At 40.9% G+C, this 17,169-nt stretch overlaps 1 protein-coding gene across 1 annotated transcript in view; it reads right to left on the bottom strand.

Annotated features, from left to right (window-relative positions):
• The window catches only part of HS3ST1 (heparan sulfate-glucosamine 3-sulfotransferase 1), a 44,749-nt gene extending 39,549 nt beyond the window's left edge, over window positions 1-5,200 (bottom strand). Inside the window, exon 1 of the mRNA XM_043969697.1 lies at window positions 5,069-5,200. The gene's annotated coding sequence lies outside the window, so the exon portion shown is untranslated. The remainder of the gene's footprint in view (window positions 1-5,068) is intronic.
• Window positions 5,201-17,169: the final 11,969 nt, after the last annotated feature.

Below are 17,169 nucleotides of genomic sequence, written 5' to 3'. Positions count from 1 at the left end.
CTTCACACACTTAACTGCTTAGTCATTTTAATTCAACTGACATTACCTTGTCTAGCATGAGTGACTTGTAGTGATAGACCTATAGAAGTTGGAGAGAAAAGCTGAGTATGGGAGAAAGACAATTTCCTCTTTCTTCTCTGTTGAGTGGGAACTTAGGAAAGTACCATGTACATTCTGTTGTCATTGTTCAGTCATTTCAGTCATGTCCAATGATTTGTAACCGCATTTGGGTTTTCTTGGCAAAGATAATGTAGTGGTTTTCCACTTCCTTTTCCAGTTCATTTTACAGATGCGGAACTGAGCCAAACAGGGTTAAGTGACTCTCCCCAGGCCATACAGCTAGTCTGAGGTCACATTTGAACTGAGAAGATGATTGTTCCTGACTCCTTGCCCTGAACCCTATCCACAGCACCACTTGATACCCTTGTACAGTCTGGATGCTCACCAAATATCAAATGATTAGGTGATTTGCCAAAGGTCACACAGCTATTTGTGATGGAGGTCAAGGCTAGAGCTTAGGCATCATGAACAATAGTCCAGTGACTTTTCCAATAAAGCATAATCAGCCTACTTCTTTTCAACTCCTTCTTAAATTAATATTAAAATATGCACAAATATGCAAGGTCATAAGGAATAGAAGAGTAGATTAGATCCATGGACCAACAGTCCAGTATTCACCCTCTGACAGGGGAAGCAAGAATAAAGAATGAGTATTTTGTAGGAAAGTATAATAACCGTTTCCTATATATCAATCCCAAATTATGTATTTCATATCAGATGGATAAAAGTCTACATTATTAATTATATACTTTAATCCATTGAGACAGTGTTAAGATGGCTAAAATGACACTAATTAGGTAAGAGATAGAACAAAAAATGATACTTTAAGGTAGAACATATTTACTAAGTTGGACATAGTACTTTGGTATATATGACTTAGGTTACAAAACTCATAAATAATTTGGAACATAGATTTGAAGTATCTGATAAATTACAGAACAAGGAGAGAGAATGTAGAGAAGAAAGGAAGTAGTATAAGCATCACATCATTAACTATGTTTAAAGTCATAACATGTATATAAACAACCTATCCTGGCTTTATGTGTGTTTCCCTGCCTCTACCCCACCTATCAGGACAATATTCCCATTCTTGGTTACCTTGTGTATTTATATCATCAAAACACATCTATGTAGGAAGGAAGGAAGGAAGGAAGGAAACAGCAGCGAAAAAGAAAACAGCTCTAGACAAGAAAAAGTCAAGAAGTGGGAACCATAGGATTTCACAGAGTTCATTTTACAGATAAAGTTCCCAGCTCTGCTACTATTTGACATTGTTCTCAGCACATTAACTGAACCATTATTTCCTCATCTCTATGAAGAATGTTCACAGGATCATAAATTTGGAGCACAAAAAAGACAAGAAAAGAAAAAACAAACAAAAACCCAAACCAAAAGAACAAAACATTCAAGGTCATCTACTCCAAACCCCTCATTTTATGGATGAGAAAACTGAGGGCTAAGGAGGCTAAATGACCTGCCCAAGGTCGTATGGATAATAAATGGCAAAAATGGGACTTCAACCAAGATTCTTTAACTCCACATCCAATATTATTTTCAACTTTTAAAGGATTTCTGTTCACTGATCTCAAAGGACCTCTCCTACTTATATATTTTGTAATGCAAGTTCTCCTCTAGCTCTAATTGTTTTGTACTAAGGTCCCTTCTAGTTCTGTGACCCTATAAATCAATAGTTCTGAGAAAGGAAAGCATAAATCACAGTATTAGTATATTTCAGTCAATCATCTTTTAGGGAATTATGGTCTAATGGCAAATTATGCAAGATTGAATTGTGGGAATATTTGGAGTCTGAAAATCTAGACTGGAATGCTGGTTTTACTATTTCCCTCCCCTATACTTACCACTCTTTGGCTGTCACTTGTCTCATCTGCTAAATGAGCTAGAGAACCCCTAAGATCACTTAGAACTCCATCTATTCTCCTATGACCCTCCCCCTAAAAATGTACACCCACAATTTCACATGCAAAATCATGTTAAAATGATGAAGAGGAAAAGGAGAGAAAAGTGATGGAGAACATTATATACATATATACACCACACATAAGAGTTTCAAGGAAGGAGTACCATTATTGTGTTCTCTCAGATCACCTGACTTCTTGAGTTACTGCTCAGTAGTCTAGGACAATACCCTCCCCTGCAAAGCTAGCAAAATGTCCTAACAATGTAACTTCAGTACAGATTTCCATTAGATGATATATACAATCTCCTCATACCTCTGAAATTCCAAATCCAGTCCCACCAGAGCAAAGACCATTCAGTGACAAGTAAGGCTTTTAGGATGTGAATAGTGAAAGGACAATGACAAAACATGAATTCCACTTCCCCTGTATTTGGCACAAGAGTATTAAACTGCCTAAGTCTGCTTATGGCCAAATGACTCTAGTCACCATCATTTTTTTTTTCATTTTCAAGAATTAGTAAAGCTTCAGCTTTTATTATCCCTTTGTAGATTCAGAAATAGAAGGGATTTTCTGATGAAAGACTTCTGAAAACAAGCAAAATTTCAAACAAAGTTTCAGTTTCTTTCAACAGGGAGTAAAGTTACTTTTTGGTTGGTTGGCTAAAGTGAGAGAATTTTAAAAGCAAGCCATCTGCCTTTCTTGTATCTTTCTTTCCTCCCAGCAGACCCCCATCTCAAGGTATCACCTCCTTGCCTCATGAGCAAAAATTCCACATGCCAGGCTTCAGTCTCTTCACAGAAACATTTCACTGCCAAACGTTCCCTAGTACATCTTCCTAAAGGACTGTCACTTCTTAATACTGGCTGTAATTAACTGCTTCAGCTAAAGGTGCTTAGTCATGAATTTATTGATCCATGTCAAACCCAGTTGAAATAGTCAGATCCCCTAAGCTAGCACTGGGATATACAGTACATAGAGAAATCTTTCACTGCCTGGTGCTAGAGAATTCTTATATAAGAAAATAGCTCATTTCCATATGTAATTCTTGCAATCCTGTGCTATGCCCCCCCCCAAAGAAAGGACAAAGAAAGGGCTCTAGGGGTGATTAACTGTTGAGGTGCCCAGTCTGAAGTATGGGAATGATCTGTGGCAATTTATACAACTTATGAGAGTCTGTACCCTAGAATTTAACTGAACAGCTTATCTCTACACTAGAAGGTTATTCAGGGAGAATATATTCTACATATACCAAAAATACATTTTAGAAAATCCTGGCATATTTTTTTAAGTTTTCATATTAAGCTAGTAGAAGGCTTCAGAGTTAAAGCTTCTTTTTGCACTTCCCAACAAAAGGCCTTAATTTAGAGAAAGGAAGAAAATTAAGGCATGAAAGTGGAGTTGGACAACACCATCATCTGCATCGAGTCTCCTTCCCCTCGTTCAAGCTATCAAGATAATTAAGCAGCAGTTGTCTTTTCCCAAAGGTAGGTTTCCTTCTATCAGCACCAACTGTATAATGATCTAATGTATGTCTCACAAGCAGCCCATCTGGGGCTGTGCAACGATCTAAGTCATTTCTTGAACTCAGAGAGAGAGATGTTGATGGTGCTTCCTGAACCCTCCTCTGCTCTCTCTAAATCGCTTATCTCAAATGTTTCCAGCTGGAAAAAAGCCGGCTCTGGGAGGCAGGGCCGCCTGAATTGACTGGATTTGCAGTTATCTCCCCAGAGCCCCCTCAAATCCAAGAGTCTGTACACAAGGTGTGGATAAAAATAACCTGCGGTTAACGCTGGTCCAGTGTGGGGATCCGGGACCAAATCTCATCAATTGATCAATAAGCCTCATCCATAGCAGAAGGAACAGCTCAGGGATCACCACAGGATGGGGTGCACTCATACAAGAGACGGGAGGATGTGAACGATTTTTAGGATGAGACAGAATTAACAGGAGGGGAATTGAAGACATGGCCACCTCTGCCGAAGAGGTGGTTTCCTTTTCCTTGGGCTCCCCATCTCCATCCCACCTGGCCGCCTCCCAGATAGTTCGGGTTTCACAGACACTGTACAGCAAGTGAGCCACACAGCAGAGGGGCTGTGTAAAGTACCTAGGGCAGAGATCTCACCTGCAAGGCGGGGGTTCGGGGGTCGGAGGGTGGTGTTTGCCAGAGCTACCACCCTTCTCTTTGGCACAGCCAAATTGGGACCGCTCCTTTGAAGAGGCGAAGGTACCAGTGATATATCTTAAACTGAGTTTACACCCGTGAGAAATTGGGAGGCTCAGCTAAAGCTACCAACACCCTCAAGCTTTTCCTGAGGAAGTGTATACACTAATCTATCCTGGGTTCAAGTACCGCCTATTCCCCACAGCTTTGACCATTGCTATTTTCCAGACATAGAAGCAGAGATTTGGAGGTGTAGAGTTTTTAATTTATATTTTAGTGGGTAGCATTTAGGGCACTGGAATGCTATCCTCATTGAAGCCCAAACCTACCTCCTTTAAAATTAAAAAAAAATCGCCCTTTCTTTCTTCTTTCCCTTCCCCAGCCGAATTTCAAGAAGAGAGTCCCTCCAATTCATTCTCCAGACCAAGTGACTTTCTCAAATATCCCCCACTTTCACATCCGTAAGCATCACAGCTTGGCTCAGCGATGCTTCTCTTGCGAACATGCTTGGTCCTCCGGGAAGAAGGCACGGGGACAGATGCTAGAGACGGAGGCTAATCAACACCCCTTTGAACAGAATCAAGGCAACCATATCTCCTATGTAGATGCCACCCAATGGAGAGATTTTACCCCTCGGGGCAAAAAGAGGCCAGGAAAGCAGCTAGGGAGCTGGGGACAAATCCCACTCCTCGCCCCTTCTTCTTTTGACCCCTACCCCCATCCCCACCTCGTGTTCGGGCTCTAGTCTTATCGCTAAAGCACCTGTCGTCCTGGGTTGTTACTTCCTAAGAGGGAGAAGTCCATTCTCAACTGCTCAGAGACCTTGTGCACTCGACACCCTTTCGTGGCCATGCCCCTGCAAACTCTGCAGTTGAGACAGTCGGTCCCTAAGCAATCGCTTCTCTCCGCTCCTGCTGGGGTCACTCACCTGACTTGCACTGTGCAGTCCGTCGGCGTCCCGCAGACGTCCCTCTGCCAGGGCCATGGGGCACGGCGCAACTCGGGAGAGAAGTGGCCGGAGGAAGGGAGGCAGGCAGGGGAGAGATCTTCGCGAAACCCTCCGGGACTGGAGGGTTGAGTCCGTGGACGCGTGGGTGGGGGTGCTGCGGAAGATTCTGGGGCCAGAGGAAGGTGGAGGGTGTCAGGGGAGGAAGGGAAGGGTATGCACGGGGACAGAGGGAGAGGGAGACCAGAGGTCCGCCGCTTCTGCCAGCGGAGAGACAGGCAGACAGGCTTGGAGCGGCAGCGGGTGCTCCTGCTACAGTGGGGAGACCTAGTGCGGGAGGCTGGCAGCTCCTGGTCCCACGGGGAGGCGGAGGAAAAGGAGACAGGAGGAGGAGGAGGACGAGGAGGAGGACGAGGAGGAGGAAGAGGGCGAGAGCCCCAGAGGGAGGAGGAGCGCGAGCGCCCGCTGCTGCCGAGCCGGCTCAGGTGCGGCCGACCAAAGCTGTGGCTGCTCTCGCTTTACAGCCTAGCTGGAGTTCACTCGGCAAACTCTCCTCTCTTCCCCACTCTCCTCTGCCCTCCTTCTCCCTTTTCCCTCTCTCCCTCCCTCCCCAACGCACGTCAATGGGCGAGCCCGCCCCGCCCCCTGGAAGCGGCAGCTCTGGTTTCAGCACCCCCACCCCTACCGCTCCCCAGACCTAGTGGCTGGAAAAGAAAACCAGGGTTCCGTGTCTCCACCTCGGGGAAAGCAGAAGTGGGACTCCGTCCCTGGCTCCGCGCGCCCGCCGCGGTCCGCTGGGGCATGGGGAAGGGAAGAAGAGAAAGAGAGAGCCTCTGCCTCCCCTTCCCCCGCTTTCCTTCGGAGGAGAAGACCGCCGCAAGAGAGGCGCTGCTTCAGGTCAAGCTTTCTGGGGGACCGCGCTCCTCCACCCGCGGACCTTGTGCCTGTGCTGGAGTCTGGGCGCGCACGCCGAGAGCCTCCTGCTGGTGCTAACCCACCTAAAAGGATCCAGGGCAAGATTCCCTCTTCCCCCTCCCCCACACCGCCTCTCTGCCCCTCACCTTTCCCCTCCCCCACCCTTCCAGGTAACTGGGCCCCTGAGCTAGTGATCCTTCCCAAGTCTCCAAACACAGCAGGAGCTCGGAACTGCCTGGGGAAAGGGAAGGGGCTGGCAGGGAGCACTGGTCCAGCGGGCTTTCGAACCCTAGACAAAGTCCCCTGCTTCTGCCCTCCTCTCTCTCTGTGCTTGTCGCCATTTAAGAACTCTCTTCCGCCTGTGCTCTTTATGATTCAGTGTTTATTTGAGCTGGGATGCTTTTATGTGTGAATTCAAATCATGGCTTTATAGTGTGTGTGTGTGTGTGTGTGTGTGTGTGTAAGACTCTTTTCCCACTGATGAACGTGTGCTTGTGTGTTTCGAAGAGAATCCACGCTTAAGTAGTTAAACTTAAAATTTAGTTAAGCTCTGGGTTTGAGCCTTAGGAAAGACGACTCCAAGGCACAGTATGATTATCACCATCGTCATTATTATCATCCTTTTAGGTCCCATCCTCACAGGAAGATCAGGAACAGTTCCTAAGTGGAAGAGTTCAAAGTATATACATATATTTGTCCACACAGGTGTATGCATACATATATCTATATCGTGCATGAACAAAATATGCATATACACATGCATATATGCAAGTGTTTATTTAAATGCATGTTTGTGGCCATATGCATGTGTTTATAAATAGATCTATCAGAAATTCAGATAAATAGCTATTAGGAGAGCTTCAGCAGATTGGTGTATGATGTACAACACTAGAATTTAGGATTAAAAGACCCGAGTTCAAACCATCATTTTGCTAATTATAACCAATGTGACTTTGGATGATTCACTTAAACTCTCTGCGACTAGGTTTCTTTGCATTGGACAAGATGACCACTGGGGCTTTTCATTTCCACATCTTGGGCAAGCAATTTCATCTCACTGGCCTTCAGTTTCCTCACCTGTAAAATGGGGATCAGGTCCATGGTCCCTTCCAACTGGAATTCCTATAATCTTCCAAACTTTATTTATTTAAAATTTTTCATTTACCTTTTTTAAGAACATTAAAAATAGTCCATTTGTCAGGATATTTCAGTGAGAAATTTATGATCTTAACCAGCTCAAATGACTACTCAGGCATCTTCTTCCCAGGCCAAGAAAAAGCAGGTGTTTCCATGCTGTCAGATAAGACTGAGAATGTTATACCTCTATAGCTGACACTTCAGGATTTTGACATCATAAGCTATTAGGGATTTCTATGACCACAGCTAATTCTTTGCTCCAGGCTAAATGTTGGCAGATGATTCTAAGTAGAAAATGCAAATTTAAAAATCACTTTAAAGTCCCATTTTGGAAACCTCTGGCTTTTCATTTTCATTTCCTTAAAAAAGAAGGTATCCTATCATTATGAGGAGCTCAGAGTTCAGGCACCCGAGGTTACATGAGGCAAATTGCATACAGCTAAAATATGGTGGTGACCCCATGCATGGGTATTTGGGCTCAGAACCACCCTGCAAGGTTGAACTGGCATGTTTGACAAATTCAAGAAGAAATGAGCCCAATAATACTTTAGGTTTTTTGGAACTCTGTCCTAAAAAGCTCAAGGTGCTTTCATATATGTGTGTGATTTTGTCCTTACAAATTCTATGTGAAATGTGGAAAGATAAATATTGTCTCTACCTTCACACAGGTTCATAACAAAGCTAAGTGACTTGCCCCTTTCTGTACTAGTCAGGACAGTCATATCTACTGTTAAATCCAATTCACTCACAAGTCACCTCCTGATGTCATTGGTTCTCTTTGAGAATAAAGGTTGTTGTTGTTGTTTGTCCTTGGGGCTCCAAGAGGACCCTGACATTGGGGTGATGTCATGGTTTGCACTGAATTGGATTTAAGTGAGGGAGGGCTGTGAAAGTTCACCAACCTCACTCTCTCCTTCAGAGTCACGTTGGTCAAGTGGTGAGATATATTTTAGGTTGATTGGAGATGGCTCTGGATGTTTAAGGCAACTGGGGTTAAGTTACTTGCCCAGAAGCAGACAGCTAGTAAGTGTCTGAGATGAAATTTGAACTCCAGCCCTCCCAATTTCAGTGCCAGTGTTCTATCCATTTTGCCACCTAGCTGCCGTTGAGAACAAAGTACAAACAACAACAACCCTGGGCATCTCCACAACCCCACTCTTAATTCTTCACTGTTCTATACATTAAACCACCTACATTTCTTGAAAAGAAGAAGAAGAAGAACAACAACAACAATGAATTACCTAAGTCAGTCAATTAGTGAATACTGAACTAGCAATAAGAACAAGGTTGAACCCTTTAGGTGTTCTATCATTACCCTGGTGATCTAGGACAAGTTATTTGACCACTCTGGGCCTTGGTTTCCCCAATTATAAAATTGGAGAATTGGATGAAACCTGAAATGTTTATTTTCAGATTAAACATTCAAAGCTTTTAAATATTTCTTGAGAGTTTATTGGGTTCCCAGTATTATGGGACTTAAGTTAGTACTGCAGACATATAAGATTTGATCCCTGCCCTCAAAGAGTCTATAATGAATAAGAAGTTATAATAATAGCTCACATTTTGGCCATTATTCACCAGAGTTCTATCACTAATATTTTAAAAGGTATGCAGATGAGCCTGGATTGCTGAAGGCAATGGTACTAGGTGAAATGTAAGCTTTGGAAGTCAGATGGTACCAGCTTTGAAAGGCTTTACATCCAAGATGTCTTTTGAGGACTAGATTAGCAAAATTTAAAGAGCCTTATTATCTACTTGGTTGCAGGGGAATGAAACATTCAACTATAGTAACTCTCAAAGATCAACTCTGGCAGAGGTCCTTAAGGTATGTGTGATGGACCTCCTGAGATGTTTTATGAAGCCAAATGGACTCCTCAGAATCATGTTTTCAAATTCCTAAAATGTACAACAATTATATTGAAATATAGTTATCAAGGGGCAGCTAGGTGGCACAGTGGATAAAGCACCAGCCCTGGATTCAGGAGGACCTGAGTTCAAATCCAGCTTCAGACACTTAACACTTACTAGCTGTGTGACCCTAGGCAAGTCACTTAACACTCATTGTCCCACAAAACAAAAACAAAAACAAAAAACAAAAAATGAAATATAGTCATCCACATTTTTTCCAAAGAAGTTCACAGGGTTAGGAACCCCTGATTTATGTAGTCACACAGTCATTGCCACTTATATTGGTGGGGGAAGTCCCCACAATGGCACACTTGGTCATAGTTCCTAATTTTAAGAAAATTAAACATTTACAAAATATTTTTACCTATGACCACTCTGAAAGGTAGACAGTACACATCCTATTTAACAGTTGAAAAGACAAAAAACTGAGGCTTGGAAAGCTGACATACCTCCCTAGATAGAATGCACTCTCTTTGAAGGCAAGGAATATTTAATTTTTATCTTTGTGCCCCCAGTGCCCAGGGTAGGACCTGGATCATAATGGAAGCACTAAATCAATATCGGTTTCATTGATTGATGTTCCCATAGCTACTCAGTACTAGAGAGAGCATTTTGACCTGGGTGAAGGTAAACACACATGCAACAATAAAGGAACAATACAAATACAAATAATCAGGAGGTAAAGGGCAGAGTGCATCCTGTAAGTGGTTTAGCAATTAAAACAACTTGAGATTTTTGCATTGTCTATTTTCATGGGTGAAATAAAGCAGAAAATGGAAAAGCTTTGCAGCAATTGGACTAATGTACATAACCAAATTGTTGATTCATACTCAAGTCAGAGGATCATGGAATCTACCTCTTGGAAGGGACCTTACTTGGCATCTAATCCAACCGCCCTGTTTTACAGATGAGGAAAACAGTCCTAAAGAAGTGACCAAAATCACACAGTCAGGAGCTCACTCAAGGTTAGAACTTACATTCCCTTCCTTCTAATCTTGTGTTGTTTCAAACATATGGTACAGTTCTTTTCCCCACACCAGGGTTAGGCAGCTAGGTGGCACAATTTATAGAGTGTTGGACCTGAAATCAGGAAGACATGAGATGAAAAATCTGGTCTCAGACATTAATTAACTGTATGCCTCTGAGCAAGTCACTTAAATGCTGCCTGTCTCAGTTTCCCCATTTGCAAAATGGGAATAATAGTAGTGCCTACCTCCTAATTATTATTACTTTAATCCCATTTTTTAAAACAAAACTTGAGGCCGGAGGTAGAGAGAAGACAAAGGCAAGGAAAAATGTAAACAAAAAGTATGAACAGAACTCTTGAGAAGATTGTTAAAGTACTCAAATTAACTTTACCTGTATCCTACCTCACATAATAGAGTATTCTATATCTCCACAATCAATAAGAAGATATAGGTGTCCCATGTATATTACGCTAGTGCACCCAATACTCTCATAATAGCTATTTGAATCTTTCAGGTTAATAATGTGAATATTAAGGAGTCCAATGGGATTCTTTATAAGCAGGGGAAATTGTGATCAGGTTAAAAATCCAATTTTAATAAAGTTTCCTAGTCCTGATTTACATGGCACACTAATAGCTCTTGCTGCTGAATCACCTTAAACATCAAATGTATTTTTAAAAGGCCCTCATTTTGTGTGAAGCTTTATGGGTTCCAAGTAATTGCATACTTCCCATTCTTGCCTAGGTATAGAATCTCATTTATAAAGCAGATCACAGTAGATCTGCATCGTTCAATCCCACTTGGAATCAATCATGCAACTACAGAATTTTTAGATCTCAGATCTACCTTACAGACCACCTAGGCCAGTCTTTACATTGAACAGAATAGAGGTAGTAAGGCATAGCAGGCAGAGCACTGACTTTGGTGTAAAAACAGTCTTTGTACGATTCTGAACAAGTCAATTTCTGTGTCTGGCTCAGTTTCTTTCCACTACAAAATCAGAAAGCTATGTATGTAGCACAGTGCCTAGCGTGCTCAACTTAGTGTTTAACTGTGTGATCTCAACCTGAGTTTCCTCATCTATAAAATGGAAATAATAATGGCACACACCCCCTCCCTCATAGGATTGTTGGGGGGTCAAATGGAATAACATGTAAATCACTTCACAATCTTTAAAGTGCTATATGTAAATGCTAACTATTAAAAGGAAGTTGGACGAAGGTCCTTCCCAGATCTGAATCTTATGATCTATGAGTCTGATATTGAAGCCCACACAGGTAAAGGTACTTGTCCAAAATTATGTGTTCTTTTTTTAAAGTTTTCTATTAATGTGACCAACTAGAAAGAATATAATTATGCAGTAAAAGTCATGTTTATATCTGGAATAAATCTACAGATTTGATGGAATCGAAAGTCAAGTATTGTTTCAATTCACTCACCTCTTTTTATTTTCTAATTAGCCTGGTAGCCTTATTGTTAGAGAGGAAATGATTGACTTCTTGCTGACACCATGGAGCACAGGATCTCTTTTGTACCAAAAATAAATCCCTCCAATTCCATGCACACATACATTTGAAAACAATGTATATTTGTTCTTATTAATCCACAACTCATGTTTCCTGAACATTTCTAACATCTTCCATGAAGGCCAGCCCTCTCTCCCTCCCTCAATTCAACCAACAATCTTGGGATTTAAAGCTGAAAGTAAACCTAAAGATGATCTCTTTTAAACTACCTCATTTTACAGGTGAGGAAATCGATAACAGAATTGCTAAGTGGCTTGTTCAAAGTCACATAGCACTGTTTTCTTTCTTTTTTGAGATGTGGCTAATATGGAAATTAGTTTCCATGATTTCACATGTATAGTTGATATCATGTTGCTTACTTTCTCAGTGGGGTGGGAGGGGTGGGAGGAAAGGAAAGAATTTGAAACTCAAAAGTTAAAGAGAAAAAATCTTTAAAATAAACAATAGATTAGAAAAAAATAAGTACATGGTATATAGAAATGTTGTAGTCTACTTACCAAAATACACCAAAGAACTATATTAATACAATTATAGAATACTGTTCATTGAAATAATGATACCTAAGTAATTGGAGAAATATTTGCTCATGTGTAGGCTGATCCAGTATGATAAAAATATTACCAAAAAAGAAAGGAACAACAACGTCACATAGTGACTATCAGAGCCAGTATTTACACCTAAATCTTCTGACTTCAAATCTTGTACCATTTCCATTATACTAAAAGGACAAGGAGGATTGCATTAAAGTATAACATTGATAACATCTCCATTCAAAGCTTTGTTTGATGTCCAGATTTAAAATCAAGATAGTGATGTGAAAAATCTATCTCAAAGGTCGCAGAAGTTTGGATAGATATAGAAAATCATTTAGTCCAATCCCTTGAGTTTACATTTCTGGTCAAAGAGACACTGCGACTTATCCATGGACACACATAAGTCTGTCATAGTAAAAATAGTATCTAATATTTTGTAGCACTTTATAGTTACAAAGCTCATATACTTTGATCCTCAGACAATGATCTATCCTCTAAGAACATTTTTTTATCATTCTATGTTTCTACTCTATTATATTCAGCATAATACTTAGAGTAAAGTTTGAATACTTATGTGAGTCATATTCCCTTTGTTAGATTATAGGCTGGATGGGAGGGGAAGATCATGCCAATTATTTTTGTATTGCTCATACCTAACAAAATACTTTATTTTATTTTTTGTGAAATTGACCTGCATTTCATTGGCATAGAAAATTTGTCTTGAGGAAATTCCCTCAAAAAATGCAGGTATGTAGCTTCTCTACATCTTAATGTCGCAGAGCATTTCCTGGCTCTAAGTGACATAACTAGGGGCATACTGCCAGTATATGTCAGAGGCAGTACTTGAACCTGTTTATTCTTGACTCCATAGCCAGCTCTCCATCCATATTTAACACACTTCCTATGTACATAGGGGATAGGAACTGGACCTATGATTTCATTGGTAGAGGGAACGCCCAGATGAGGAAACACCCTTCACCATTGAAGATTGGCACCTTCTCTGCAATTTATTTTTATACAGTAGGTGCTTTAAAAATGGTGGCTGAATCAATAAACTTATTTCTGAAGTAGATAGTACAAGTATTGTTTTCATTCTACAGACAAGGAAATTAATATTCAAATGGGATATAATAGCTTACACAAGGTCATGCACTTAGTAGGTAATGTAGGTAGATTCAGAACTAAGTTATGACCCCCCAAATATATTGTCTTTTCTACCACAAACTTGACTGAGGATCAGAGAATGTGACTGTATATTCCTTGAAACTGTGTTTACTATATAAATCCAATATCTATAACAAGAAAATTAATTTTCTAATTGAATTTGTTGTAGTCAATTCATTGGAAATAATGTCAGGCCTGAAAGGATAGTTGGTGGTTTTGTTTTGTTTTGTTTTCTCCCCTTTCTGCATAGCATCACCAGCTATGGAAGGCTACAAATGAAAGCTGTCCATCACCCAGATCAATAAATAGATTTTAGGATTCTTAGGAAGACTCCTTGTCACATACTTAGCATCTGGGTTCAATGAATAGGGAACTGAATTTAGAGTAAGGGCAGTGGGGGTGGGTCTGGGTCTTAATAATAAGGTATTTTTCTGGAAATGACTTAACCTGTGAAAGCCTCAGCTTCTTCATCTGTAAAGTAAGAATGACCATACTTGGATTTACCCCAGAGTCTTGTTCCAAGGTGAACCTTTGGTACCCTCTTGGGGTTTATCCACTTATCCAAATTCTACCAAGCCATGAGGAAAGAAGTTCTAAGGGGGTCTCTGAATTTGGATGAGCAAAAGAAACCTTTTATTGTACTACCCACTAACTGAAATTTAGCATTTCCTTTAATTATTTAAAATCATTCTGAAATGGGGTCCATAAGTTTCACTAAGCTTTTAAAGGAGTCCTTCACACACACACACACACACACACACACACACACACACACACACACACACACACAGAGTTTAAGCAGTCCTGTTTTAAGCCCAAGTTCCAGTTCGAGTTCCTCCTTGAATTTTCTCTCAGGTTACTTTAACTCACATGCACTTTCCTTTCCCAACTTCCTATGGCAATTACCCATATTATTATCAGCACTTTAAAAAATACTATCCTTTGTTATGCAAGGATAGCGTCTCTTCCCAACTAGATCAGAAGAAAGCTCATTTTAGGCAATTGCTGTTTTATAACTCTTGGCTATACCCCCCAAATCTCTAGCACAGATTTGAAACTCAGCAGGGACTCCATAAATACCTGATTGATTGATTGATTGATTAGGAAGACAGTGAGACTGCCAAAATAAGCCCTTCCCATTCCCATACCCCACCTAATCAAAGTCTTGTTTGTATTTAGGAATACAATAATAGTAACATTTCTTTATAGGTTACTTCTAAGGTGGCAAAGGCCTTTTATATCCATTATCATAATTTATCTTCACAATAGCCAACCCTAGGAGGTAAATAGTATGCAAATGTTACTCCAATGATTTTACATATTTTACAAACTGGGATCATAAGGGAACTGAGTGTCAGCCTAGGTATTTTTCACTAGTAATCCAAAAATCTTTCTATGACAGCTCACTGATTTTCCAGAAGGTGTGCTAAGAATGATTATTCCTGGGAACTCAGTTAAAATACAATTTAATAATGACTCATCTTCCCAGCAAAGTAATTTTATGAAATATGAACCCCTTTGCTAATGATGAAATTATGTGGGGGAAGGGAAAAGGAAGGGCTTACCTTGGCACTTTCACTGTCTTCCTAATCAAACAATCAATCCATCAGCTATTTATGGAGTTCCTACTAAGTCTCTAATTCTGTACTACAGACTTTGGGGTATAGGCAACCCTTTGTAAACCTTAAAGTGTTACTATATAAATGCTGATTATTAATGTTGTAGCGAAGACGATGATGATTTAGAATGAGGATGAGGATAATGAAAGGAAATGAGACATATCCACTGTGAGATTTTTTTAAAGGAAGCAAGAAATATGTCTCTGTTTTCACATTATAGCCTGAATGACTAGTGATTTATGAATCCTTTAAGGAAATGCTTCTTAGAATCATTCAAACCCCCGCTCTAACTCTTGAAGTGTCTTTACTTAGATAGCATAGTCAATCCTTAGTTATCCAGATAGCCAAGGCAAGGCAAAGCAAGAAGCATGTATTAAGACCTTACTGTGTGACAGGCATTGTAATAAGTGCTGGGGATACAAGCAAAAAGAAAGACAGTTCCTGAACTCAAGAAGCTTGCATTCTAATAGTGGAAGACAACACACAAAAGGGAGGTAAAAGGTGGGAAAATATCTTCACAGGAAGCATCACTTTGGAAAGTCAGAACCAGAACCAGGAAGGGTATGTAAGTTAGCCTCTGGAGACTTATGTCTCCCAAAATGGAGGATCTGGGTGAAACTCATCCATGGGAGGAGGCCAACAATATTGGTCCATGGTGAGAAGGCTGCAGGAGATGTGGGAAGCTAAAGAGTGAAAAGACTAGTGACTGAGGGAAGTTCAAGGGTGAGAGAGTAGCTGAGGCATGCTGTTGAGCTCAGGAAGGTCAGAAGCAGAACCAGGAGGAGAATGCTTGGATAAAGTATAAGTATAGTCAAATCTACAGACAATTCAAAAACCTCATTTCTGGCATTGGTTTCAATTGGGAGTCAGCTATGGTGTTATAGAAAGCAAAGGTCAGAGGCCTCAGAAAACCTAGGATCTAGCCCAAACACTGCCACAGACTTGCTGTTAAGTCTTGGAAAACTCATTTTACTTCTCTGGCACTGTTTCCTTTTCTGTAAAGTGTGTGTGTGTGTGTGTGGGGGCAACTAGGTGGTGCAGTGGATAGGGCAACGGCCCTTGAGTCAGGAATACTTGAGTTCAAATCCAGACTCAGATGATTGACACTAGCTGTGTGACCCTGGGCAAGTCACTTAACCCCAATTGCCTCACCCAAAAGAAAAAAAAAGTGTGTGTGTATGTGGGGGGGAGGTGAACTAGGTGGTATCTGGTTGTAAACTTAAGTTCATCCTACTCTACTGAATTATTCACAGTTACACAGTTAGGTGACACGGTGGATAGAGCACACAGCCTGGAGTCAGGAAAACCTAAGTTCAAATTTGACCTCAGACACTTACTAGTTGTGTGACTCTTAAAAAGTCCCTTAACCTCTGGCTGCCTTTGTTTCCCCCTCTGTAAAATGGGTGTAATAATACCTACCTCCTAGAATTTTTGTGAGGATCAAGTGAGATAATAATTGTAAAGCAATTAGCCCAAAGCATGACACATGGTAGATACTTTATAAATGTTAGATACCACTACTGCTACTACTGTTTGCTGCTGCTGCTGCTGCTACTGGTGCTGCTGCTGGTGCTGCTGGTGCTGCTGGTGCTGCTGCTGGTGCTGCTGCTGCTGGTGGTGCTGGTGCTGGTGCTGCTGCTGCTGCTACTATTCCTACTCCTCCTACTCGTACTCCTACTCCTCCTAGTACCCTGAAGTGATTGTTATTATCATAGTAGCATGGATTGATAGCTAGAAGAAACCTAGGAGTTGTATAACCCATCTTTCCTTCTTTTAGTGATGAGGAAACTGAGCCCTGGAAGTTAAATAATTCATCAAGTATCACACAGAAAGGCGACAGAGCCTGGATTTGAACCTTAGTCATCTGACTCCGAATCTATGTTGTTGTGTTTTTTTTCCATTGTAGCAAACTACTCTCCCTTGAATTCCATCCAAAAAGTAATAAGACTGTGGAATGACACATAGCCAGGTGAAATAACAACAGCTCATAATGATATAACACTTTATAGATTATAAGATGCCTTTCTTGCAGCACCTCTATGAGATAGGCAGTGATGGAAGGATTATTAAGATCGCATAACAGATGAAGACATTGAAATTATAAAAAGATGAAGACGATTAACCATAGATGCCTGGTACCTGGCCTAGTTGGTACTGAAGTCCATATTTAATAACATTTCCATTTAATTTGTTGAAGGTCTTCTAGCCTGTGATTTCGTCAGTATAGGGGACATCCTGGCTGGGTACCTTCTTCATCAATTGCAGATCAGCAACCCTTTTGTAAATTAGTCTTTAAAGAATCATTTGTTGATG

The sequence above is a fragment of the Dromiciops gliroides genome, chromosome 6 (assembly GCF_019393635.1).
Source record: "Dromiciops gliroides isolate mDroGli1 chromosome 6, mDroGli1.pri, whole genome shotgun sequence".
Lineage (NCBI taxonomy): Eukaryota > Metazoa > Chordata > Mammalia > Microbiotheria > Microbiotheriidae > Dromiciops > Dromiciops gliroides.
Note: the sequence above shows the minus strand (reverse complement) of the source record. Positions and strands in the feature narration are given on the sequence as shown.